This window comes from Amphibalanus amphitrite, unplaced genomic scaffold, assembly GCF_019059575.1.
Source record: "Amphibalanus amphitrite isolate SeventyFive unplaced genomic scaffold, NRLGWU_Aamphi_draft 000183F_arrow, whole genome shotgun sequence".
Lineage (NCBI taxonomy): Eukaryota > Metazoa > Arthropoda > Thecostraca > Balanomorpha > Balanidae > Amphibalanus > Amphibalanus amphitrite.
Genome location: NW_024881678.1, coordinates 623,372 through 648,696, shown reverse-complemented (window position 1 = coordinate 648,696; position 25,325 = coordinate 623,372). Strand labels below are relative to the sequence as shown.

General features: G+C 48.0%; 1 protein-coding gene across 3 annotated transcripts in view; it reads left to right on the top strand.

Moving 5' to 3' along the window:
* Positions 1–14,767: 14,767 nt before the first annotated feature.
* LOC122384190 (ligand of Numb protein X 2-like) overlaps positions 14,768–25,325 on the top strand; it is a 48,512-nt gene continuing 37,954 nt past the window's right edge. The window contains exon 1 of one of the 3 annotated variants that reach the window (XM_043371284.1): positions 14,768–15,030. The gene's annotated coding sequence lies outside the window, so the exon portion shown is untranslated. Of the gene's footprint in view, positions 15,031–22,086; positions 22,406–25,325 lie in introns of those variants that run through there. The other 2 variants (XM_043371283.1, XM_043371282.1) reach the window with 2 other exon arrangements.

Genomic DNA, 25,325 nt, shown 5'->3' with positions numbered 1-25,325 from the left:
CAAAATTTTATGACGTCACGACAAACAAATTTTTCGAAAAATGATTTTTTGGAAGTTCTAGACCTCGTACGGAAAACAATAGCACCATTCGATTCGCCGTGAAAAACTGCATCAGATAGACACCTTTTTAGGCCTTAACAGCCAACTTCAAAATTTGACCTCACTTGACCTGACCTTGACCTGACCTCGACCTGAAATTCATCCAGATGTGGTCCATATCACCTATTGAGTGTGCCTATTGAATTCTATGAATAAAATGACCCATAAAACATGTGTCGCACATGCTCTTTTCTATATTTTGTTTTTGGTGACCTGACCTGACCTGACCTGACCTTGACCTTGACCTCTGAATGCCATTGTATGCAAGGAATATTGTCTTGGTAGCCTAAGAACACGTTTTGGGCAATCAGTCTCAGTCCATGACTCCATTCTTCGGCAACTACGGTGCAAGGCCGATACTGTAGAAACTTGCAAGTTGTACCCTTGACCTGACCTTGACCTTGACCTCAAACTTTAGATTAAGTACATGTTTTTAGTTGCTCGTAATGAGATCTTTCGATTGGCGTTTGAATTTTTCAAATCGGACCATTAGTTCGGGAGGTAACAGGGGGGGGGGTAAAATTTACCCCCCCCCCCCCAGCCCCGCGTGGGTTAAGGTCCTAGGTCATCGGTTGACCTTCCAGGTCAGGTCAATGACCCAAAAGTCGGGAAACTCGGGGCCTGTTAGAAAGTCGTAAAGCGCGGCTGCTATGGCGTTTTTCGGGGTGCTGATCACGCATATCATGTTAGTTTTGATCACAGATGATGTCTTCATGCATTTAGGCCAGGTCGGGTCAGGTCAGGTCAGGTCAACCAGTAAGGGTATTCGTAGTAGGTGGCAACCGCCTCTGACAGCTTCGTAACATGTTACGAAGGTGCCAATACTACTTCGTAAATGTTCATATGGTTGCTAAATTCGAATTCAGCTCCAAAAACTGACGTCGAAACATGTAAAACTCGAAAAAGTGAACCGAGGTCATCAAAGGTCAATTACCTGACCTGACCTTCCGGTGACCTTGACACCCACCCTACTGTATGGGAGCAACATCATATCCCATGTTTGAACGCTTAAAGCCACGAAAAGACTGCAAACGCGCGGCTAATGCGAGCCGACATACGCCGAATCGCGATTCCGGCCAAACATGGTCTCGAAAAGTAGGTCACAGGTCAAAGATCATTAAGGTCAGGGTCATGAAAATTTAAGGGGAGGTGTAAAATTGATTAACGCGAGGGTACTTAAAGTTTCGTCGCGATCGGCCGCTTTTTACGCGAGTTATTGGCGAAAAACCGAGGGGGGGTTCCGTTCGACCCCCCCCCCCCCTATACGGGCGAGGGTTAAGATAACGGAAAGATATCAGCATTTACATATAACGGTCCGGCCCAGCCTGTAACGCTTTTGAGAGGCATATATTTCATGCCTCAGTAACCGTTGCAGTGGTTGGACTGATCGACCTGCCGCCCTTTTTGTTGGGAAGCCTATTTCTTCTACCCCGTAATTAATTGCTCTTAACCCTCGCCCGCACATGCCATTTTCCCATCCTAGAACGCACATGGGGGGGGGGGGTTGCCACCCTCCCCGCGCCATTTCGTTCCCGTTGGAGATAGAGCTTCGCGTTAAAGACCAAAAAGATTTTTTGGGAAGAGATGAATCCAATGATACCCAGTTTTACCTTCTCAGGTCAGTCATCGACCTTCCGGGTCAGGTCAAACTAAAAAATGTTGCTGTTTTGGGTCACCGTTGGATATCAAGTGCGCTGCTTATCATATACCGATGACGATGCCGTTTTCTGGTGCCAAGCCATCTAGAACCTCTTTGTCACACTACCCGACCAGGTTTTTGCTGCTGAGGTCATTTCAGGTCAAGTTAGGTCAGGGTCAATGATATGTGTTTGTATGTCTGTGTGTGTCTGTGTGTATGCTGATGTGTGCAACGGTTGTCTATGTGTTCATATGACATGAAATCATGATCTGAGAAGCTTTTACCAAAAATGCAGTCAAAAAACTTCACGAAAAGTAAATTCAGCCTGCCTAAAACGCAATTATTTTAGATGACCTAGGTTGACCTTGACCCTGACCTTGACCTCTGTACATCGTCGAACAACATGTTCCACGATAGGTGGGAGGTAAGGCTGGCAAAAAAGGCCGAAATCAAGGTGTCAAAAGCTCACAAGGCCCATAGCCAACGCAAGATGTTGAGAATTGGTCATTTGGGTCATGACATGACCTAAAAAACAAGGTCATATCTCCGAAACCAAAAAACACAGAAACTTGAAATTTTTAGTGAACATCAAGAAAGGATAGAGAAGCAACTTTACGAAAAATCAGGCTTCTAGCTCTAAAAATGTGGAGTGTAGACCAGAAAGACTACCTGGGCCACCCCCCCCCCCCATGTGCGGGCGAGGGTTAATACATCTACATATAACATACATAGGTGATCGTCGTGGCAACTGGCACGTGTCACGCGAAAGCTGTTTTGTTGAAGTAGCACTTTTGAAAGATCTAAACCTTTCTAGTAGAGGTTTTAGCCAATGGGTCTACAGTGCAGGATATTTCTATCTTGCACTCCTCTGAGAGCTAGAGCTTCGCGGAAAAAACGAGCGTGTTGCCCGTCACGAGAGGAAGCCGATGATAACCCTCGCCCGTATTGGTGTTTTCAAGCCGCGAACGTATAGGGGGGGGGGGGGGGGTCCTGGACCCCCCTTGCCGTTTCGCCCCTGATCGAGCTAGAGCTTCGCAGAAAAAAAATCAACGTGTTGCCCGTGACGAGAGGAAGCCGACGATACCCAATTTTAAGGTCCTAGGTCATTGGTTGACCTTCCAGGTCAGGTCAATGACCCAAAAGTCGGGAAAATCGGGACCTGTTAGAATGTCGTAAAGTGTGGCTACTATGGGGTTTTTCGGAGTGCTGATCACGAATGTAATGTTAATTTTGATAACAGATGATGTCTTCATGCATTTAGGCCAGATCGGGTCAGGTCAGGTCAGGTCAGGTCAACCAGTAGGGGTCCTGCCGGGTAATCGTAGTGGGTGTCAACCGCCTCTGACAGATTCGTAACATGTTACGAAGGCACCAAAACTACTTCGTAAACGTTTATATGGTTGTTAAATTCGAATTCAGCTCCAAAAACTGGACTAAAAACACGTAAAACTCGAAAAAGTGAACCGAGGTCATCAAAGGTCAATGACCTGACCGGACCTTCAGGTGACCTTGACACCCACCCTAATGCATGGGACCAACATAATTTCAGATATTTGAACGCTTGAAACCACGAAAAGACTGTAAGCGCGCGGCTAATGCGAGCCGTCAGCCGACATACGCCGAATCGCGATTCCGGCCAAACATGGTCTCGAAAAGAAGGTCACAGGTCAAAGGTCGTTTGGGTCAGGGTCATGAACTTTTCAGGGTAGGTGTAAAATTGATCAACTCGAGGGTACTGAAAGTTTCGTCGCGATCGGCCACTTTTTACGGGAGTTATTCGCGAAAAAACGAGGAGGGTCCGTTCGACCTCCCCCCCTATACGGGCGAGGGTTAACCCTCGCCGGACCTATTGATTTTCTACATATGCGCCGGCCGAGGGGGGGGGGCGGGTAAGACCCCTCCCTCGCCGTTTCGCCCCTGGTGGAGCTAGCGCGTCGCGGAAAAAAAACGAGCGTGTGCGCCGTTACGAGACGCAGAGATTGGTACCCGATTGTAAGGTCCTCGGTCAACCGGTGACCTCTGAGGTCAGGCCAAGTGCCCCAAGGCACGGTTCAGTTTTTGGTGAATAACTTCGCAAAAAACGGCCGCAGAGCCGCGAATTTGGCAGCATCGTGTTTGCCTCGCTCAGGCGCGTCGAATGATATACTTTTTGTTCGGGTCAGGTCAACTTAGGGTGTTGACCTCAGGTCAAGGTCAGGTCAGCACCCGCAGGTCACGAAGTTGGTCGAAAGAGGTCATGTCGCATATCATTCGATTTGGCAGGTCTACCTGAGTCCATTGGTGGCTTTCCCGACTCGCTAGCTCAATTTGATCAAGAGTTATTGACGAAAAACTAATATGACATTGATGACGTCATAAATGTCGTCACGCAAAGTCAACATTGCAGAAGTGACGCATCTAACCTTGCAAGGAGTGCATTAATTTTTTTTATCTAGTCGGACCTCTCTCCAACGGGCTCATGTCCCAATTATAGGAGAGAGCACCTGCTCCTCCCTCCGTCAGCACCTGCTCCTCCCTTCGCTTGCGTTCCAGGACCGTAGTGTCGTCACAGGAAGGGACGCGGGCGGACCGCTGATGACCCGCCCGCTGTCAAAGGGCGGGCTGGGTTTGACGAGCGCACAATAGCGGCCGCGCGCGTGTTCCTGAAAGCGATAGCGAAGGCACGGGTGCCGGAAGGGTTGGACGCTTTGACCCTCTCCCAGACCTCCCGCTGTTAGGTACTGCCAAGGTTACTGCTACTGAGAAGGAAAATAAGTGACGGTGGTATTCACACAGACTTTTCACTTCTGACGTTTCGCACGTGTCGTCAACAATTCTCGTCCCCTAGAGATACTTGCACGAACACTAAGGTAACCGGCCTGTTAACTTGAAACGCCGCCAAAAACATACTGCTCCATGGTATAATCTCTTCCATGCGAGTGACCGGTCTGGAGCCTTTTCGCATTAGATCGATGCGTGTTTTTATCGATATAGGATCTCCATCGATCTTAGAATTTGCGATCTGAATGATGGGGTGGAGCAAGATTAGAATGGGTCTGAGCTAGGACAGTATGTAGAATCGGAGTTGAACCCAGAGTCACCAAAATCTTACTAACTCCGACTCCGGAGTAGAATCGACATCGCAAACTGAATGGCTCAAAGTTATACCCGAAGCGGAAGCCAGTCTGCCGAAAAATAGCCGTTTTCACGACGGGCTTTCTGGCGAGTGGACTTATATGGCAGAGTTCGCCACGGGCCGGGTCAGCCGATAGGTCATGGGCTGGGCTGGGTCACGGGCTGGGCTGGGCCCTCAAATATAAATAATCGATGGGCTGTGGTGAGTGTGGATGGGCTGGGACAAGGACTGTAAAGTGGACTCAGAGGTTCGCGACTGAGCTAAAAACAAAAACTAGCTTATTACTGTGCAAGACTAAAAAAAACGAATGAAAGCATATATGTGCAATGTGCATTGTGCATCCTGCTCCCAAAAGATTGTTTCTTTGCGCCTATATGGGTGACATATGTAATACCTGTTTGGTGTCCATGATCCATTCATTTTTGACGGGCTGGTCCGGGCTGGACGGGCCAGACTGGACTGGGCTTCAACAATTTTACTATGCATGGGTTCGCGCTGGGCCGGGCGTCAACCCATGGGCCTGGGTCGGGCTGGACTGGGATTTTGCGGCCAGTGGCGAACACTGTTATATGGACTAAATCTACAAAAATCTCTTTAACAGCAAATATGTTCATATCATGACTTTATTTTAGTGTTTTAACCCTCGCATGTGTAGTGGTAGTTGGATGGACCCGCGTCCCGCCCCCTCGGTTTTTCACGAATACCTAATCTCGCTCAAAAAGCGGACGATCGCGACGAAACTTTCAGTACCCCAGAGTTGATCAATTTTACACATACTCTTTTTCTTTCATGAACTTGACCCAAATGACCTTTGATCCCTGGCCTTTTTCTCGAGACCATGTTTGACCGAAATCGCGATTCAGCGTATGTCAGATCACATTATCCGCGCGTTTCCAGTCTTTTTTTTGTGCTGTAAACGTCCAAACATGTCAAATGATGTTCGTCCCATGCGGCATGCATTACGGTGGGTGCTAAGGTCACGTAAAGGTCAGGTCAGGGTCATTAATCTTTGAGGACCTTGATTCACTTTTTCGAGTTTTACATGTTCCTGGCATCCGTTTGAACACTTGCTTAGTAGTTACGAGCGAGCGAGCGCAGCGAGCGAAGCGAGTCTTTTCAATATGACGGAAAAATCTCAGTATGAGCGGCCCGGCCCGGCCCGGCCTGTAACGCTTTTGAGAGGCTTATATCTCAGCAACCGCTAGACCGATTGGCCTGCGGTGCTTTTTGCTGGGTAGCCCCATCCCTTCTACCCCGTAATTGACTACTTTTGATACATCTCAGTGACCGTCGTGGCACGTGCCACGTCAAAAGTCAAGGGTGTTCAAGTTGTTTTGCAAAAGTAGTGATTTTGAGAGGCTCGTATCTCAGCAGCCGCTTGAGCGATTGTCTTGCGGTACTTCTTGTAGGGTAGCTGCATCCCTTCTACCAAAGGTCGGATACTCTTGATCTATGTGAGCTACCCCAACTGCACGTGCAAAATACAAAAAGAAGAGGTGCCAAATTGGTTCCCATTTCAATAACTCGGTAATTACTGGGGCGATTTCGCTGAAACTTGGCATACGGTAGGCAGCCACCAGGCTATGCATTCCCATGTGTTGCGGTTAAAGGGACACTCCCACCTTAACATTAGTTTTGAGTTGAGATAGCCAAATTGGTGGCCATGGCCTGCAAATACCGGTTTGGGCACTCACAACATCGACAAATGCTTTAATTCGGAGATATGGAATTTCAAACTTGCAGTTTTCGGATTCTAAGGGGCTAGTGCATTGATATGCCCCCTTAGAATTTGTGACGTCAGCGGAGATCTAACGATTTTTAAATCTTTTACTAAAACGTTTGGTAGCACGCGGTGGTATATGCTGCTTTGCGCGCAACAAATGCCGCACTTTCAAATAAAGTCGCTAGGAACAGCGGAGATCCCAAAAAGTAAACAAAAGTAAAAGTCTAATATCTTGAAAACCGGTGAATATTTTTCGATGAAATTTGGTAGATATTCGTTTTCGCTCTTTCTGAACCGAGCGACATCACTTTCGTGCCAATTCATTGACTTTTTTGAAGGTGGGAGGGTCCCTTTAAGGTGCTACTGCACGACGTGCAGTGCACGTGCGCACGTGCAGAGGGCGCTACCAGATCTCGAGAACGGCTGGGTCGATTATTTCAACATTTTTTCTTCAAAAAGCGGCGCACAACTCGGGAACCAATAGAGCTACCCGACTCAAGAACCAATAGACGCAGCAAAACGGACGAGAAGGCAAACGAAAGAACGCGACGAGATACTTACGATGAGCACCTGAAAGTTGAATTTCAAGGTCACAGGTCGGGTCAAGGTCAGATCAAACACATGAAATTGGACTTTCAGTAGCATGGGTCCAAAACACCTCTGGTGACCTGACGTTTGACCGAACCGAAAAAGTGACCTAAGTATAAATTTCGCCATTATTCCTTACGCTTTTTCGAACGTCGCTTTCCCCGTATCGCTACATAGCCCAGGAGCCGAGCTAAAAGGGGGTGTTCAAACACCCCCGCCCACCAGCAGGGCGTGTAATTCCAGGACCCCCAGCGGGGTGCGGGTTATGAAATGCATTCATCATGTCGTGAAGTAGTCACAAGAAATTGCCAAGATTCCATTCAAGATTTTGGAAACCGTAGAACGATAGGTAATCAAAAATCGAAGATGGCAATTTGATTGTTCATGATAGGTATTGGCAGTCCAATGGCGTTTACGGCATGTCTGTTTGTCTATTCTGTGATTTTATACCCATGATTTTTTTTAAACATGTCTCGTTTTTGTCGAAAACTCAAATCATGACGTCACTAAAACCTCGATATCTTAAACAATTGGACCGATTTTTTTTGGGAAACTTTGTCACAATAAATTTCTCTAAATTCCCTACATGTACCTACCTACACAAAATTTGGCACAAAAAACATCGTCCCTATGCTAAAATTCTACACCAGCGACATTCCAAGTGTTCGTGCTTACAAACGAGACAATTGTCTATATGGACTCTCAGCTGCTCCCGGGTCATGCGCAGCGCCTCGCCGACTGAGCGTATGCCAGGCTGAGGCGACAAGCCAGCCCGTCACAGCAAGAACGGCGCTGCCTCCCTCCCCTTCCTCCCGACCCCGTCCCCCGACCGGCGCGGCATTCCTCAGGCCACAATAGTGACTCCCCTCCCTCAGCTGACCCGTCCTCAGGTGCGGTGTACACTGGACAAATACCTCTGCCGGGGCTGACGGGGTCCATGTTTGAACAAGGAATTAAGGGAAGCCTTCAAACATCTCAGACGGAGTTTTCGCCGAAACTACCAGCTAGCGCCATCCACCGGTGAACGGCGGTACTAAACTTCATTCGCTAGTTCCCGAAACGACACACCATGCGTCGGCCGCCCGGCCGGCGCGCCACCGTGTTTCGCGTTCGCTGGGCCTGGGACTGCCCGCGGTCGACCGGGACCCAGTCCTGCTGTAAAAGAGGAAGCTGAGCAGAATCACGCGGCTGGTGAGTGACTTTCTTGTGCTGCTGTATGCGATATTCGTTTTAGTCAAGGCTATAGAACTCCAGGCAAGGACACCAGCCGTTTGACCTTGAACGCCGCCGGCCGGCCGATGACGTCATTGGAGGCAAGCCGGCTCGGCGGACACATAAGGCGAATGCATAACGGAGGGGCCTTGAAACGCTGCGGGAGCGGGGGAGATATTTTAATGTGGTTGCATACCACCATTGTTATGTTGATTGATCTACAGACTGCATTCTTTTAAACCTCGATGCATCCTAGGCCTGGATGGTGCGTACATTGTTGAAAGATCCCGTCCGAACACATGTTGTACTGGGCGTATAACCATCAGAGGTAATGCCTGAACGTAGGCAAGCATAATTGGTCTGTCATATTGTTTAGGAATTAAAATCTTAATGGAGATTATTGAGGATATGATCTCTACATTACGGGAATTCACTAATTACTACGGCCCGGGGCACCGCCGGAGCTGTTGTTTTACCATCGGTCCCAGGCAACTCCAGGGAGCTGCAGTACCCGGCGGCCAAAGCGGCCACCTCGGCACCTCGTCGACTCGCAGGTCCTGTGGGATTCCGTAATGCTTCAGTGCTTCACCCACAGAAGCACGGGTATAGCAGTAGGATGTGGGGTTAGGTGTCTGTCCACTTCTTCATTGTAGGTACAACGTAACACAGCGCCTGGTCCCGCCGAAGCTCGGTATCGACCGTAACTTATTCACAACTGGCGGATCCAGGAAGCGGTCTTGGACACTGCGGGGGCTTACCCCAAAAAGTTTCTCCGAATTAATTTTAAAAAAAACTCGGATTTCGATTCCTTGCGTACTGCTGTGCAGTGTGATTAACCAACATTTCCTCAGAAAAGTTGTGAAGTTTTCTTTTATTCTCGAAAAGCGATTTCGGGCGCTGCCCCGGTTGTGGGGGAAGCATAGGCGGCGGAACGGGGAGGGCACCGGGGCACCGTGCCCCCCTTTGATTTTGGCATTTTAACATTAGCCCTATGGGCGTTGCATAGAAAGAATGGGACCAAAAGTCGGCAGTGCCCCCCCCCCCTTAATTGAAGGTGTTCCGCCGCTACTGGGGGGAAGACATTTGCCCCAAATGCCTTCCCCTGGATCCGCCAGTGGGTTGCCACACCCCGAGCTTAACTAAAAACGTCTTCAAATCCCACCAGAAACCGATGGTAAGGTGAATTTAAATCCAATAACTCATCTCTGTCTGCCCGCCTAAATATACTACACATGGTACGGCACCCGGCCCTGACGCAGCTTTGAGCCGATCGCGACATTTTCGGCTTTCCCCGTCCCAAGCTCAATTAGAAACGTTCTCCTTCCCCACCCGATTGCTGATGTCAATTAAAATTCAATACTTCATCTCTGTCTGCCCACCCATAACCCATTCATTGCACACCGTTCAGCGCCCGGCCCCGCCAAAAGTATCCTAGCTCGCTGAGCAGTTGCCTCCAGCCGCGTCATCCCGAGGCCCCGCGCGGCCCATAAATGAATACATTGCGCGAATAGCCGTGTCGCCCCCCTGGTTTTAGTCGACTGCAAATACTAAAAATAGTTATTTGAATAAATTTGGTTGCATTTGGCATCTTTGTAAGTACTGAGTTTAACAGAGGTGAGAAAGAGGCTTAAAATTTGTGATCACAATTTATTTTGCCAGCAGAAAATTGTCAGTGCCATATTTGTTGTGGTCAGGCTGCCTAAATGACAATGCAAGTTGCATGAGCCTAAAGTTATTATATTGTGATATTTGACAAATGACCCTGTGTGGTAATTAATTTGATCCCATCGCCCAATTAACCCGTGCTGTCCTGTACTGTTGCAGGCACGAACTTGCACCGGACAGATGCCGTCTACCGGCTCTACACGGGTCCAGATGGGCTGCGTGCCCGCATTATAGCTACGTTCTGACTTCTGAAAATTCTGATCGCCACGGAAGATTAAGAAATCTATCTGTCAGAACAACAGACAGTATCACCGATCGGAATGATATTGTATCACGTCGTTCATTGTGCCTATGTGGAATAGCGTACGTATGGCCCAGTGTATAACTAGTAACCACATTGTAATTCATGCGATCACGCCGCTTCCAGCCCTTTTAAACTATGTGAAAGGGCTGGAAGCGGCGTGATCGCATCCGCTGTGCTTTTAGTGTTTCTTGTTTACTAGGCTTTTTAGGCTATTATTTATTTATTTACATCTCCTGTGTTTATAACCCTACGTGTTTTTATCTTCAGTGTGTGTGTGTGTATGTAGGTGTGTGTGTGTTGTGTGTGTGGGTGTGTGCTGTTTTACTGTCTCTTTGACTTCGCCTTTTAAGTGGACTTATTGTCTGTTGGCGATTTTAAATATACAAATACAAATACAAATACAAATTCTGTTCTTGATTCTGATAGCAATCGCCTCATCGATGTGGTGTTGACCAAACAACAATGTCCATGTGTAGTTAATGTCTAATGTTGGTAGGTACGTACTGATGAAAATGTATAGGTATGCTTGCAGAGTAAAACAATAAAAATAATTCACGGTTCAGTTTGTTATTTTGTGGATGAAATGCATGGACTTCAAAAGGATCTTCAAATGGTAATCCAGCTGCCCAGTAAAAAATACCATTAGAAATTACTAAATGGTTCCAAATGGGAAAAACCATTTGACTTATTGAACACTTTTCCAAATGGTTCCAAAGAGGTTCCATTTGAAATGTGTCCAATTGGCCACCAATTGGTACCAATTGGAACCATTTCATGACCATTTGAAATGTGTCCGATTGGTACCAATTGGTGACCAATTGGATACATTTCAAATGGTCATGAAATGGTTCCAATTGGTACCAATTGGTGGCCAATTGGACACATTTCAAATGGAACCTCTTTGGAACCATTTGGAAAAGTGTTCAATAAGTCAAATGGTTTTCCCCATTTGGAACCATTTGGTAATTTCTAATGGTATTTTTTACTGGGTCAGCCCTGTTTCCGACGGTCGTCAAGTTAGATGTAAGTGAATCCTAATCTATAATCTAAGATTCGGAATCAGGTGAGCCCCTACGATTTGGACCAAACTTGGTCAGTGGATAGTACGTAACGTCCTGATTACGATGCACCCAGCATAAGTCTGTCCGTCATGACACGCCGGGGATGTGTGTCAGGTCAGGGCGGCTCTGCCCTGGGGGATGTGTGACGCGCTCTATGCCGGCTCTGGATTCGGGTCTTGAACGACACCGGTGGGCACGGCCGGGCTGCCGGTGCCGATGCTGGATTGAGCGACACAATTGATTTATATGTGTACTCCCGCTTTTGTCTCTACTCACTTCTCACTTCGTCACACTGTCAGGGCGGCCACCCTGTCATTCCCGGACATGTTATCTTTTCTTTCGAAATGCTAATCTAAGTAAAACAAACGTCAATCCTGTTGCTTCAGCATTTCACTTCAACGAAACTGCATGACATTAGTAGTGACGCCGATGCTGGTCAGAGCCATGCCCCGAAACTTGGGCCAGGCAATGACTGTGCGAGGTCTCCATATTCTGTGCTTGAGCCCCATGCCAGCTCCTCCTATATCCTTCATAAATTTTCGCATACAGTTGCGCAGCAGCATACTTGGGCTGCGAGGCACCGTCCAAATGCAATGTATGTTGTCAACAGCAGTGCAAAGAACTGTTTTATTGCTCCGAGTTTGCAGCTTGATGAATGAACAGAGCGATATGGTACGCTAAGGAGGCAGCTGTATTCTGTAAACGGAATGTTTTGGGTGAATTACCCGAATTGTATTGAGTCTTTTATTAGTTCTGTTTGGCTTATTTTTAACAATCGACACAGAACACCGCAGCAGAGGCACCGAGATGCTGCACTGCTTGGCTGCACTGAAACTTTCCGCTCCGACAATGCACCCATATCATGTGAAAGAAGGCCACGCATTTATTCCCTCCCACCACCGGCCGGCCGGCCGCCCGGTAGATGTCGTGGCGCGCGGTGCCGATAAGGCGCCTCCACCCGCGCGCGGCGGGGAATTCTCGCCCTTATTGACACCGGCCGGTCGCCGGGCGTGACATGGTCCTCTTCAAGCCGTTTGGGGAGCATGAAGCAGTTAATATTTTTCGGAAAAAAAGGCATCGTTGGACTCAGAAAAGAATACCTCACCACACGAGCCATGAGCCCGTATACTTTTCCAAAATTCGTTTTTTTTTAACAACCCTATCGAGCAGGTCTACCCGCTAAGGCAGCCTGAGCACGAACCAGTGGCAGGGTCCGATCAATGACCGTGGTCCGACCAGGGTGTCAGCGCAATGGCCAGTCAGAGGCGTCTTTAAGGGCGCGGAAGCCCACCTCGGTCGACTGTGGCCGGTGCAACCTAGTCAGGTCGTTTGTGTGAATCTCCGTGTTCTTCCCTCGCCTCAGAGTAGCCGCTCTTCTCCAAATGCCCGAGCCGTTTTCTATGTGTATTTGTCTTGTAGCGAACAGCAGAGTCGAGAAACGAATTCGGTGCTGACTCTCAAGTGGAGGCCAAGCTGTGGAGTTGAGCGGCGGGGGTTGGAATGGCGCTCGCTCTCGAGTGTCTCGTTTGGTGGTTTTCCAGACGGGGCAGCTGTTTCGGTCCCATGCTGGGTGTGGACCAGAGCAGAGAGGGCACTTTGGGACCGAGGTACAGTCACCTGTGGGGTGGCTGTCCCTGGCAGAGCACTGCCCGCAGACTGTCTCTTTTCGTCGGCAAGAGCGCATGGAGTGGCCTAGCTTCCAGCACCTACGGCATTGCCTTGGCAGCTGGATCCAGGGTCGAACAGGGACGGAGAGGTACCCGCAGAGGAGCTTTCTTGGGAGATCGAGTCCTTTAAAGCGAAGTCGAATCAGGGGGTTTGGAGTTCGGTCCTTGGATTTGAGCCTCTGCACCTCGATAACACCCTGCGGGGCTAGTTCGGTGAGGAGCTCTTCGTCAGAGAGGTCGCTGAGGTCCGGACAGTGAATGAGACCCTGCGATGACATCAGGTTGGTTGCAAGAACAGCCGAAACGGGTTTTCCGAGCATGGTTTGGCAGGAGAGAAGGGCAGAGCTTTGGTCTTTGTTGAAGGTCGAGATGAGAATTTTGCCAGATCCGAGTTGTTTGGTTTTTTCGACTTCCGAGTCACAGATCGAGCGGATTTCCCTGATGATGGCGAACGGGTTCCCTCGCAGTGGAGTGCCATCAGGCCGGCTCATCAGGATGAGAGCGCGGCCTTCTGGTGGGTCAAGGTCGGGTGGGAGACGCGCCCCTGGAGGCGGTCCGGTCGAGTCCATGGCCATGATCGGGGTCTGTTACAGGCAAAGATAAATAGTCCGGTTCGTTATCACCGCTAGGTTTCCCCCGGACTGAGCAGTTATCCTAGATGACCTACCTACAGTCACATAGAGCAAAAAGAGCTGAAGGCTTACTCAAAGTTAGCGACCAAGGTCGTCCATGGACGACCCTGGAGCTCAGTGAGGACACCGTGCGCTAACTGACGTGAAGCGTCGAACTGGTGCGTGAATATCGAAGAATCCAAGGTTTGCGCAGGAAGTCGTGTGACAATGTCGCCGAAAACCGCGGTCATATGCTGGCCGTCCCTAGTACTACCAATATGCCCGCAGGCGCGGCGAGAGACAAGCTCAACGTATGAGTCACCGTCCGGCTGCCGGGAGAGCCCCTACCGCGACCTTTGTCCACAGTCATGACGTCACGACAATGGGCTCCTAAACGTACGGGCAGCGGCCGCCTCAGGGGTGCCGCCGTGACCTTTGCACGACACGTTCTATAGCGTATGGCACAGCGGTTACTAGGAAGGTTGAGGCCAGCGGCAGGCCGGTTTACAAATAACAAACAAACTTGACGCGCAATTGACAACAGGTAACAGATTAATTAATAAGGCGGTGACAATATAAATAAAAATGACAACATGAAATGACAAATCGCATAGATGACAAATCGCATAGATGACAAATCGCATAGATGACAAATCGCATAGATGACAAATCGCATAGATGATCCCTACAGGATATAGGGGGAGACATTGGTCTGGGCAGGCACCCTAGTGAGTCACCGGGGCTGAGCCCGTCCAGAGGACAGGCCACCCAGCCCCAAGGTAGGTACTCACTGCACCCGGCTACGGGGTGCGCTCCCTCGGGAGCAGCGCCAGTGGTGCCGCTCCAAGGCCCAAGGGAGCAGCCCGCATGAGATAAAGTTGCCTGTCCAGCCCGGAGGGGGTTGCGGTGCGGAGAAGAAGGAGTTATGTATCCTGAGGAATGAGGATGGAATGATGGAACGGTGTGTATGCTTCGTGAGTTTCGACGGCCTTTATCCTGCGCCGTGTGGGTTCATTGTTCCGATGACGTCACAAGTACGTCTGACTCTCGTGGCAGAATGAAGACTCAAATTACGTCAACCTTGACATCAATATTCGTACGTGTTGTTGCATGTTGCGCCGCCGTTGTTGATTCTTTGTTTTTGACGTTGCATTTGTCCGTTTGATGTGCGAAAGACTTAGTACTTTTTATATTTTTGATATAAATTATACTCTGATATTTCTGATATATATAAAAGCTCAGTATATTTGCGTTAGGACGTTGGTAGTGGTACGCTGTCACGGCAAACCCCTTACGTCGGTCGACAGAAATGGAGCAGGATTGAGATCAACCACGTCGACATAAAGGTGGGTTAATTGATTTATTTTAGCTTATTTTCTCAAATATACAGCCAGGCTGCAACTTTGATGTACAAAATATAGGTACTTTCAGTGGGACCATATTACCTGGCATTGCTTATTGTTTCTTGTTTGGATTTTTCAGGTTGTATTTTGATTTTAATTCAATGCTTTTGTGTTCTTTTTCAATCAATACTTGTCAAAGTAAGGAAAAAGTAAAGTAAAGCAGCATTTTGACTATTCAAAGACGTACTTGGGGAGTAATATATTTTTATTTTAGTTGTTGTCGAAGGGACATTGTCTTTTGATGTAAAGGCGCCGTGAATGAAAGAACATTATCTTTTGATGTGAAGTGGTATTTAATTAAAGGGACACTCCCACCTTAACATTAGTTTTGAGTTGAGATAGCCAAATTGGTGGCCATGGCCTGCAAATACCGGTTTGGGCACTCACAACATCGACAAATGCTTTAATTCGGAGATATGGAATTTCAAACTTGCAGTTTTCGGATTCTAAGGGGCTAGTGCATTGGTATGCCCCCTTAGAATTTGTGACGTCAGCGGAGATCTAACGATTTTTAAATCTTTTACTAAAACGTTTGGTAGCACGCGGTGGTATATGCTGCTTTGCGCGCAACAAATGCCGCACTTTCAAATAAAGTCGCTAGGAACAGCGGAGATCCCAAAAAGTAAACAAAAGTAAAAGTCTAATATCTTGAAAACCGGTGAATATTTTTCGATGAAATTTGGTAGATATTCGTTTTCGCTCTTTCTGAACCGAGCGACATCACTTTCGTGCCAATTCATTAACTTTTTTGAAGGTGGGAGGGTCCCTTTAATGTTAATTGCAATGTGAAGCATGCCAATGTTATTGGTGGCAAGTACAAGAATGCACTGTGCGGGGGAGACGATGATACACCGTGTCCGGACAAAATTTCGTCTGACATTTTTTCGTCGGACAGTTTTTCGTCCGCAGATTTTCGTCCGACTTTTTTTCGTCTCGCATTTTTTCGTCGGTACATTTTTTCGTCTGTGCATTTTTTCGTCCGTACATTTTTTCGTCTGTACATTTTTTCGTCCGGAAATTTTTTCGTTCGTATATTTTTTCGTCTGTACACATTTTCGTCCGGACATTTTTTCGTTCAATAAATTTTACGTCTGTTCACCCAAGGTTGAGTGAAAACATACTACAATGCTATTCAACTGTGGGGGCAAATGACGTCATAATAATACTCGGGGCGAAGCAGTGCAGTGCCGAAGGCAATGCCTTAGGAGAGATTACAGGCAATGGTAAGTCAAATATTTTTAGGTTAAGTGGTTGTGTATCTGGCTTCAGGCCGAAGGCCTGAAGCCTGATGCATAACCATTTAACCTAAAAATATTTGACTTACCATTGCTTGCAATCTATTCATGCAAGTAACTTTTCCTTATCCCCCGGTAGGCAAACATCAGTAGGTAAGGTTAGGTTAGGTTAGGTTAGGTTAGGTTAGGTTAGGTTAGGTTAGGTTAGGTTAGGTTAGGTTAGGTTAGGTTAGGTTAGGTTACGTTACGTTACGTTACGTTACGTTACGTTACGTTACGTTACGTTACGTTACGTTACGTTACGTTACGTTACGTTACGTTACGTTAGGTTACGTTACGTTAAAACTGTAGACGAAAAAATGTCCGGACGAAAAAACGCACAGACGAAAAAATATACGAACGAAAAAATGTTCGGACGAAAAATTGTACAGACGAAAAAATGTACAGACGAAAAAATGCACAGACGAAAAAATGTACAGACGAAAAAATGCGAGACGAAAAAAAGTCGGACGAAAATCTGCGGACGAAAAATTGTCCGACGAAAATCTGCTGGACGAAAAACCGTCATGGAATCTGATACACACCATTTTGATCTTGTATCCTGTGATGTGGAGATCTAAACAGTGAGCAGTAACAGACTTTACGAAAGTGCTGCCATGGTAAGGATAAGATGTGCTGAGTTAATTTGTAATGTTATTTTTCTGCACAGTTGAGTCATGAGTGCACTTATATATCAATGTTAAGTATAAAAACAACAATGGGTACCATTGTCATTCAAATAGATCTTGGTCGAACCTATTTTTACAGGGAACTGGAACATGGAAAGAGTTTAAAGAACATGGAAAGAGTTTTCCGAAACTTCTTCACTCTTACATGAGACATAAAAAGCAATTCCGCTCCTCCGTGGGTCCACTGCGCATGGACCCAAACACCATTTCTGATGATCCGGGGGAAATGGCAGACTGTCTTCTTCGTGCTTTTGCTGACATTCACACTGCTGCGGTGCCGGAGGAGCCGGCTCCTCATCAGCGTTGCGAGGCCGCACTTAGCGAGATCGAGTTCGGCCCCTCTGACGTACGCACACTGCTCACCGGTCTAGATCCAAACTCAGCCATGGGACTGGACGGGCTGCACCCAAGACTGTTGAGGTCTTGTGCCAATACCCTCACCAGTCCCTTGTATATTATCTTCCGTCGGTCCCTTCTAGAGGGGAAGCTTCCTCGAGCCTGGAAGTCATCACTGATTGTGCCTATTTTTAAGAAAGGTTCCCGTCACGACCCTCAGAACTACAGGCCGGTTGCACTGACGTCAGTTGCTTGTAAGAGTCTTGAGAGACTGATCTTCCGTGGACTTTATGATTACTTCTGCGAAAATGCGATTCTCTCTGAGGAACAGTTTGGTTTCCGTCCAGGTCGCTCCACGGAGGACCAGCTGATTCTCACTTATGATGAAATCACTAGCGCGCTTGACTGTGGCCATCCTGTCGACCTCATCATGTTCGATTTCTCGAAAGCATTCGACGTGGTTTGTCGTGCCATCCTCCTCGAGAAGCTAAGACAGATCGGTGTGCAGGGAAGGCTTCTTGACTGGCTGTATGATTTCTTGGTGGGAAGAGAAATGCAAGTGCTGGTTAAAGACACGACAAGCAAGCCAACAGAGGTGCTGAGTGGTGTACCACAGGGCTCCGTTCTAGGACCGATTTTGTTCCTATTGTACATAAATAACATCGCTTCAACTTTGACGAGTAGCTACAAGATATTCGCGGATGATTTGAAAGTGTATATGAAGATGGACAGAGAAGCCCCTCTGACTACAGCGGAAGATCTCCAGAGGGACATCGACCTACTGTACGACACAGCCACATCGTGGGGGCTGGCGCTTAACCTACGAAAGTGCGCTGTGCTTCATTTTCGGCGCCGATATCACGCCCAGTCCATCATTTCATACACATTGAATGGCACCGAAATACCGCACGTTTCGGCCTACACTGATCTGGGCGTCGGCGTGGATGACAGTTTAAAATTCCACGAGCACTGTGCCCTTGCTGCGAGAAAGGCTGGGGGCGTTGTCCATAACTTTCTTAGATCTACTCGCTGCCGATCACCTGACTTCATGATGTTCATTTGGAAGACACACATACGGCCCATTATTGAGTACGCTTCATCTGTGTGGAACAGTGGATATGTTCAAGATCTCAAGAAGTTAGAGAAAATCCAGAGACTATGGACGCGTAACACTCTGGGCCTCAAAGATACGTGCTATGGTGACAGGCTCAAAACACTTGATCTTTTTTCTGTGCAGGGTCGCCTTCTTCGTGCTGATATTTTGAAGTGCTGGAAAATATTTCATGGACACTGTCACATCTCGCCGGAGGATTTGTGGAGTCTGGAAGTAAATGGAAGAACACGTGGTCACAGACACAAGATCAAGGTCATCCGCGCGCATGTTGACGCGAGGTCCAGATACTTCACACACAGAGTCGTCAAAGAATGGAATAGCCTCCCGGGGTGGCTAGTGCAAGAAACCTCCCTGCAGAAATTCAAAGGAGGACTCGCAGAGGTGTTGGGCGCGAAACTTTACGATTACTCAGTCTAATGTTGCTACGTTATATGACAGATTACGATCGGTATAATGTCAAACCATTGGATCCTCCCCCCCCCCCCCTCCATGGTATGCGCCCTGTTCTTAACAAGCAAGGACAGGGTCAGATGCGCCATGGAGCTCCAATCGGTCATTCACCACTTGCCTCCTGATTTCTGCATTCCCACCATGCCTGGCCTTCCTTCACATGTCATTCACCCATTTGGTTTGCGGGTGAGACAGCATTTGCATTACACTTCACAGCCGTTTCTCTCTCTTTCTTTCTTTTTTTGTGAAGCATTAGCACCAACTACGAGTCGAGTTTGTCGACTTGTCGAGTTTCCACAACAATTCACACGCAGACGCACAACACCAGTTCCCTGACTCAAGGCCCACCCACTGGCCCCAGCTTGTGTCCAACTATATTCTTTGGAATTGGCGCGTCTCTGAGCGACTTGGGTTTCCCTCCTTCTCACTCCTCTCCTAAGAGCAAGGCTGAGGAAACCCAACAGGTGAGTTAAACAGGTGAGTTTAAGCTGATCATAGATCATGATCCACTTGTACAAGTTCAGCAATGCTAGTGTCGCTATAAAGCATACTATAAAGCATAGATAACAAGATAAAAATCTTGCACATACCCTGCTCATTCTACAGTACTGGTACACTCAGGGGCAGATTGATGTTCCACCACTCCCTACCCATCGGGCTCCCATGGCTCAGCACTGGCTGCTGCCAGTGGCAGCACTGGCAGCACTGGCACTGGCAGGCAGTGCTGAGCAGTGCTGAGTGCAGGCAACACTGGCAGCAGCCAGTGCTGAGCCATGGGAGCCCGATGGGTAGGGAGTGGTGGAACATTAATCTGCCCCCGAGTGTACAGGGAAGAGGCAAAAGGCAGTACAGGGAAGCATGGCCTCTAGGTTGCTGCCCTTAATCACTTTGTGATCTGATTGAAGTGCCTCTTGAAATTGGAAATACTCATTGTATCTATGCTCTGTATCCCAGCTTGGCAGGCTGATTTTATTTATTATTTTTTATTAACCTTGAGGAAACAATCATTTCCAACTTGAGTTATTGCCCAAGGCGTATTTAGTGTTCCCTTGCTCCTTGGAATGGATCACAAAGAAGGATGTACCTAATTAAATTATATTATTGCATCTCTCAAAAATGGGCTAGGATTGAAAGTGATAGCACTTAAACATTTAAGGCTAGCTTATGTGCATTTTGATTTCAAACATACAGAGTGTCAATGATTTCCAGTCTCTGGAGGAATAGTTAAGTATTGCTTGCACACTCACTGACCTCTAGGGATGTGCCAAAATGTCATTTTTATTTGAACTTCATCTGGAGAGCCCTCACACTCTGATTGCTTTGATGTCCACCATACTCCATCTATCAACTATCGCAGTGAAGCATGGGGACAATGCCCTTATCGGACTCTCGCCGGACGCCTTGCGCCAGACATACCTAATGGTTTTCTGCATGCGTCCCGGTCGAGGGCGGGGCGCGTGGAACCCCTCGCCGCTTCGCCCCTAATTGAGCTGGTGCCTCGCGCAAAGAACGTGCGTGGATCTTAGTGAGCGCTTTCGCGAGAAAACGGCTGGTAGGCACCCTTTCTTAAGATTTCAAGCCAACCGTGACCTCTGAGAAGTGCTCCAAGGTAGTGGTTGGTTTTTGGCGAATAAATTTGTCAAAAATGGTCGTACAAATGGGATATTGACATCATCGTGTTTGTCATGGTCAGTTGCGTCGAGTTATCTCTTTGTTTGGGTGAAGTCAGATTCGGATGTTGACCTCAGGTCAAGGAAAGGGGAAAGCCATCAAGGTCAAAATGGATCGGAGAAGGTCATGGTTCATATTATATTATTTGATTCAGCAGGTCTTCGTGAGTCCATGGATGACTTTTCTGAGTTCAATTCATAGGTAGTTGTTGTCTGTTGACGAAAAAAAACCTGATAACTTTATTGACTTCATATATGACGTCCAAAGTCCAAAGGACTGTGCAAAGATTTAGTTATGACGTCATAGGTCAGTGACCTGACCGGAGAATGCGGTCGGTGTCACAAGATGCGGCTTGAATCAAAGGTCAGGTGTGTCAGCTCCGAGCTTTTCATAGCCAGCGCGTTCCGAGCAATCGCAAAAAAAGTATGAGGGGGCGACCCCGCACCCCCTTGGCCGGCGAGGGGTGAACCCGCACCCAAATGGATGTATCGGCCAACTTCGCCATGGTGAAGGATGGGAGGGAACATCTCATCAGATTTGCCAGAGGAGGGAGTTTTCACTCTGAGATCATCGCAACATGGATAATTTAGCTTACTTCCAGTTCCTAATTAGCTTAAGAAAACGAGCTTTGCATGTTTCTTGTTCCGATCGCATGGCACGCAGGGGAGATGGCAATTTTTCGCTTTCTCAGTCTCAGGCATTTCGATGAGATCCCAGCTCTCGGTGGTCCGATCTAATCGCCGTGAAGTATTTCCGCTGGGTTGGGGGCCGCGCCCGTTGCTATGCGGCCGCTCCGCGGTGGGTGGACGGAGGTTTCTCTCTCGATGGTTCGTCTCGGACGGGCGCTGCAGCTGGTCTGTGGCCGCCGTCCAGTCGCATTGCGTCACGTGAGATAGGCGCCCTCACCCCCACTACCAGCACGGGGTCGGTTGGCGGGCAGCGCCCTCTGATGGTGATGAGCGCCATCAGGAGGTGTGTCGACCGAATGTCCTATCATGTGTGTCAAACTGTCGAGGCGTCTCCGTCTGCCTCCGTCGCTATCTTAGAGAAACACGCTTCTTTCGTTGTTATGCATGCCTTGCGTGACATGTCGATTCGCAGTCGTTTGATATTCCACATTCCTCGGCGTCAGTTTGTACTTGCAAATAAAACGGCATGTATTCATCAATAATAACCAGCGTCATGCTGTTGGAGACGGTGCGGGGCAGCTCGAGTCCACTCGGCGGTATCTCCGCGACCAGACAGGCCTTCCGGGCACGGCGGAGACGGCGTCTGGGGACGAGTCGCAGCTGCCGGTAGCCGCTGCGATACTCCACCTGTCTGGAGCGCTGCCACCGGCCCCAGTCCGGAGCCGATGTGTTTGTTTTTGACCCAAGCACCGTCCGTCCGATCGGCCCCCCAGTGTAAATATCTATCGGCCGGCGGGTGGTGCCAATTGGACATCCCGCCGCGCACCGGCGCCGGCGCAGGCGGCCCCGCCGCGTCGTCCGCGACGCGGCGCGCCGGCGGTGCAGTGTGCTCGGCAGCCGGCGCTGTGCTCCTGGTCCCACCGCGACACCGGCTCTCCGGGCCCCGCCGAACTCTCAGCGCCATGGCCGACAAGAAGAACGAGGACTTGCACCACAGAGACATGGAGAGCGTGTCGCTGCTGGGCACCTACGGCATCCTGGTGGCCTTCCTCATCTTCCTCTACGCCGTCTACAACATCATCTACTGACCGCCGGCGCCTGGCGGCCATTCCGAGTGGATGATCCGAACGCGAGTCATGAGTATGTATTGATGAGGTGGGACATTCTCCCAGCTATTCGCAATGCATTCTGGTTCGCCGCTTCCCCCCCCCTCTCTCTCTCCCCATCTCTCCCCCTCTATTTCGCTCTCTCTCTCTCTCTCTTTCTCTCTCTCTCTCTTTCTCTCTTTTTATCTCTCTTTTTTTCTGTCTATCTATATATCTGTCTTTCTGTCTACCTAACTGTCTCTGACCCTCGCTCAATTATCACTTTCAGCGTCGGAAAGCTGGCACGGTCCACATTTAGTCCACCTGGTCCACTTCGACCGTAAACAGGTTTGCGGGCATAGCTCTCATGTGACTGACGTGTCCGTTAGCGTTAATTAACAAACTGGTTTGCCCCGCCCTTTTCTGGAATAGTAGAAAAGCCATTTGGCATTCAACTCACTAGTTTGGTTTTAAGTTGATGTGATTGGAATAATAACCGCGGGGCATTACAGATGCCTAGGATTGTTGTTCAATACGTTAGATCATAGGTAAGCTGAAGATCAGAATCAGGAAATAAGAATCACCTCGCGTTTGATGACAGCCTTGAGTGCCGTTTTAACCAAATAGTTAAGTGACCTGAGCTCATCTCATCATGCTTAGTTAGTTTTTTCGGATAGGTCATGACCGTGAACTGAGGTCAACCATGGTGCGGACTAAAACCACGTCTGTCTGGGTGGAGCCTGAATTAGTCGCCCTTACTCACACCGTGCTCTCGCAGAAAAGGCAACTTTAGCGGCTAACAGTTTGGGGCATTTTGGACCAAAATAATTGTCTCACTACCTATAAGGCTCTAAATTTCTCTTCCGTCATAGCTAGCCTTGCTAGCCTTGGTTTACATAGCTTTGCGTCATAATAATCAGCCTTCAGGTCCAGGGGTTCAGCGGACTCGCGAGTCCCATATCTGAGGTTTCCGCTTTCCTGTTAATTGATTTGGACAGTGTCGTTCTTTGAAGTCGGGAATGTAATTAAATTCAAATCACGGCAGGTTTGTCTCGGCCTACAGCCCTTATGCGTTCTTTTCATCTCTGTTCACTAGGGGGGCGTTCCACGACAAATCGACAAGTGCCCTGCACCCTCATATTTTATTTTTTGCTTAAAATTGGTCTAATGGGTTGTGATGGGCGGGGAAGCCAGCTGAGGCAAGGATTTTTTTCTTCGAACAACGGTTTCCGAGATATAGCCTCGGGCATTTCCTGGAGTTCGCGCTGCAGCCCTATGTTTGGCGGCCTATAACTCAGAAACTATTGTTTTTTTACGATAAAAACTTTATATGGTTCAACACACAATCAACCAACAAACATTTTGGCTATCTCGGATTTTCAATTTTTGAAAATTTTGATCACGTGACCTTTTGGCCTATTTTTCGAAGAGTGACCTTGATATTTTCCCCACTGAAAGTTGCAATTTTGTCTGATGACGATTAAAGCCTTATCAATTGTCATTCATATGCGATAATAAAAAAAGTGGTTATCGCCCTGCGTTGACCTCAGGTCAGGTCATTTTTATGACCTGTCCATTATTACGAGCGGGAGCGACAGCGAGATCTCGAGAATAAAGCAAGATAGCGACAAGCGGTAAACGGTAAAGGGTACACACGGACAAGGTCTATAATTTTTACTGAGATCATTTTCAGGTCAGGTCAAAGATGACGTCACAGGAGCTAAAAGGAAGTCAAAATAGCGGCACTATACATATATATGAAGTTTTTCTCGAATAACTTTCAAGGCATCCCAGCTAGGAACAAACTAATAGTACCATCGTGATCCTCTCGTCGATCCGCATCGAAACATATGTATGTTGACCTCGAAAGGTCGAAAGGTCAAAAGTTGACCTTAGGTCACGTGATCTAAGGTCAACTTTTGAGCTTTCGACCTTTCGAGGTCAACATAGATATATTTCGACGCGGATCGACGAGAGGATCACGATGGTGCTATTAGTTTGTTCCTAGCTGGGATGCCTTGAAAGTTATTCGAGAAAAACTTCATATATATGTATAGTGCCGCTATTTTGACTTCCTTTTAGCTCCTGTGACGTCATCTTTGACCTGACCTGAAAATGATCTCAGTAAAAATTATAGACCTTATCCGTGTGTACCCTTTACCGTTTACCGCTTGTCGCTATCTTGCTTTATTCTCGAGATCTCGCTGTCGCTCCCGCTCGTAATAATGGACAGGTCATAAAAATGACTTGACCTGAGGTCAACGCAGGGCGATAACCACTTTTTTTATTATCGCATATGAATGACAATTGATAAGGCTTTAATCGTCATCAGACAAAATTGCAACTTTCAGTGGGGAAAATATCAAGGTCACTCTTCGAAAAACAGGACAAAAGGTCACGTGATCAAAATTTTCAAAAATTGAAAATCCGAGATAGCCAAAATGTTTGTTGGTTGATTGTGTGTTGAACCATAAAAAGTTTTTATCGTAAAAAACCAATAGTTTCTGAGTTATAGGCCGCCAAACATAGGGATGCAGCGCGAACTCCAGGAATTGCCCGAGGCTATATCTCGGAAACCGTTGTTCGAAGAAAAAAATCCTTGCCACAGCTGGCTTCCCCGCCCATTACAACCCCTTACACCAGTTTTCAGCGAAGAATAAAATATGAGGGTGCAAATTTAATTTTTTATTTGTCGATTTGTCGTGGAACGCCCCTAGGGAGTGAAATGGGCAAATAACGCAATAAAGCATTTTGGAGGTTGCCAAGGCTTTGATCTTTAAACCGTGAATGACTTTTGTTTAATATGGCATAGTTCACACTCCCTTTGATAAGCTCAGCTATTGTTTTTTACGCTGCTCCTACCGTTCAGTATCGCCCGTTCGTCGGTCGCTGCCGCGCCGGGCGGCCGATTGACCGCCGTGACGAAGCGACCCGAGCCGGCTGTATTTTGGGGCCCGGCCGCCGCCGCCGGCTGTCCGTCACACTCAGAT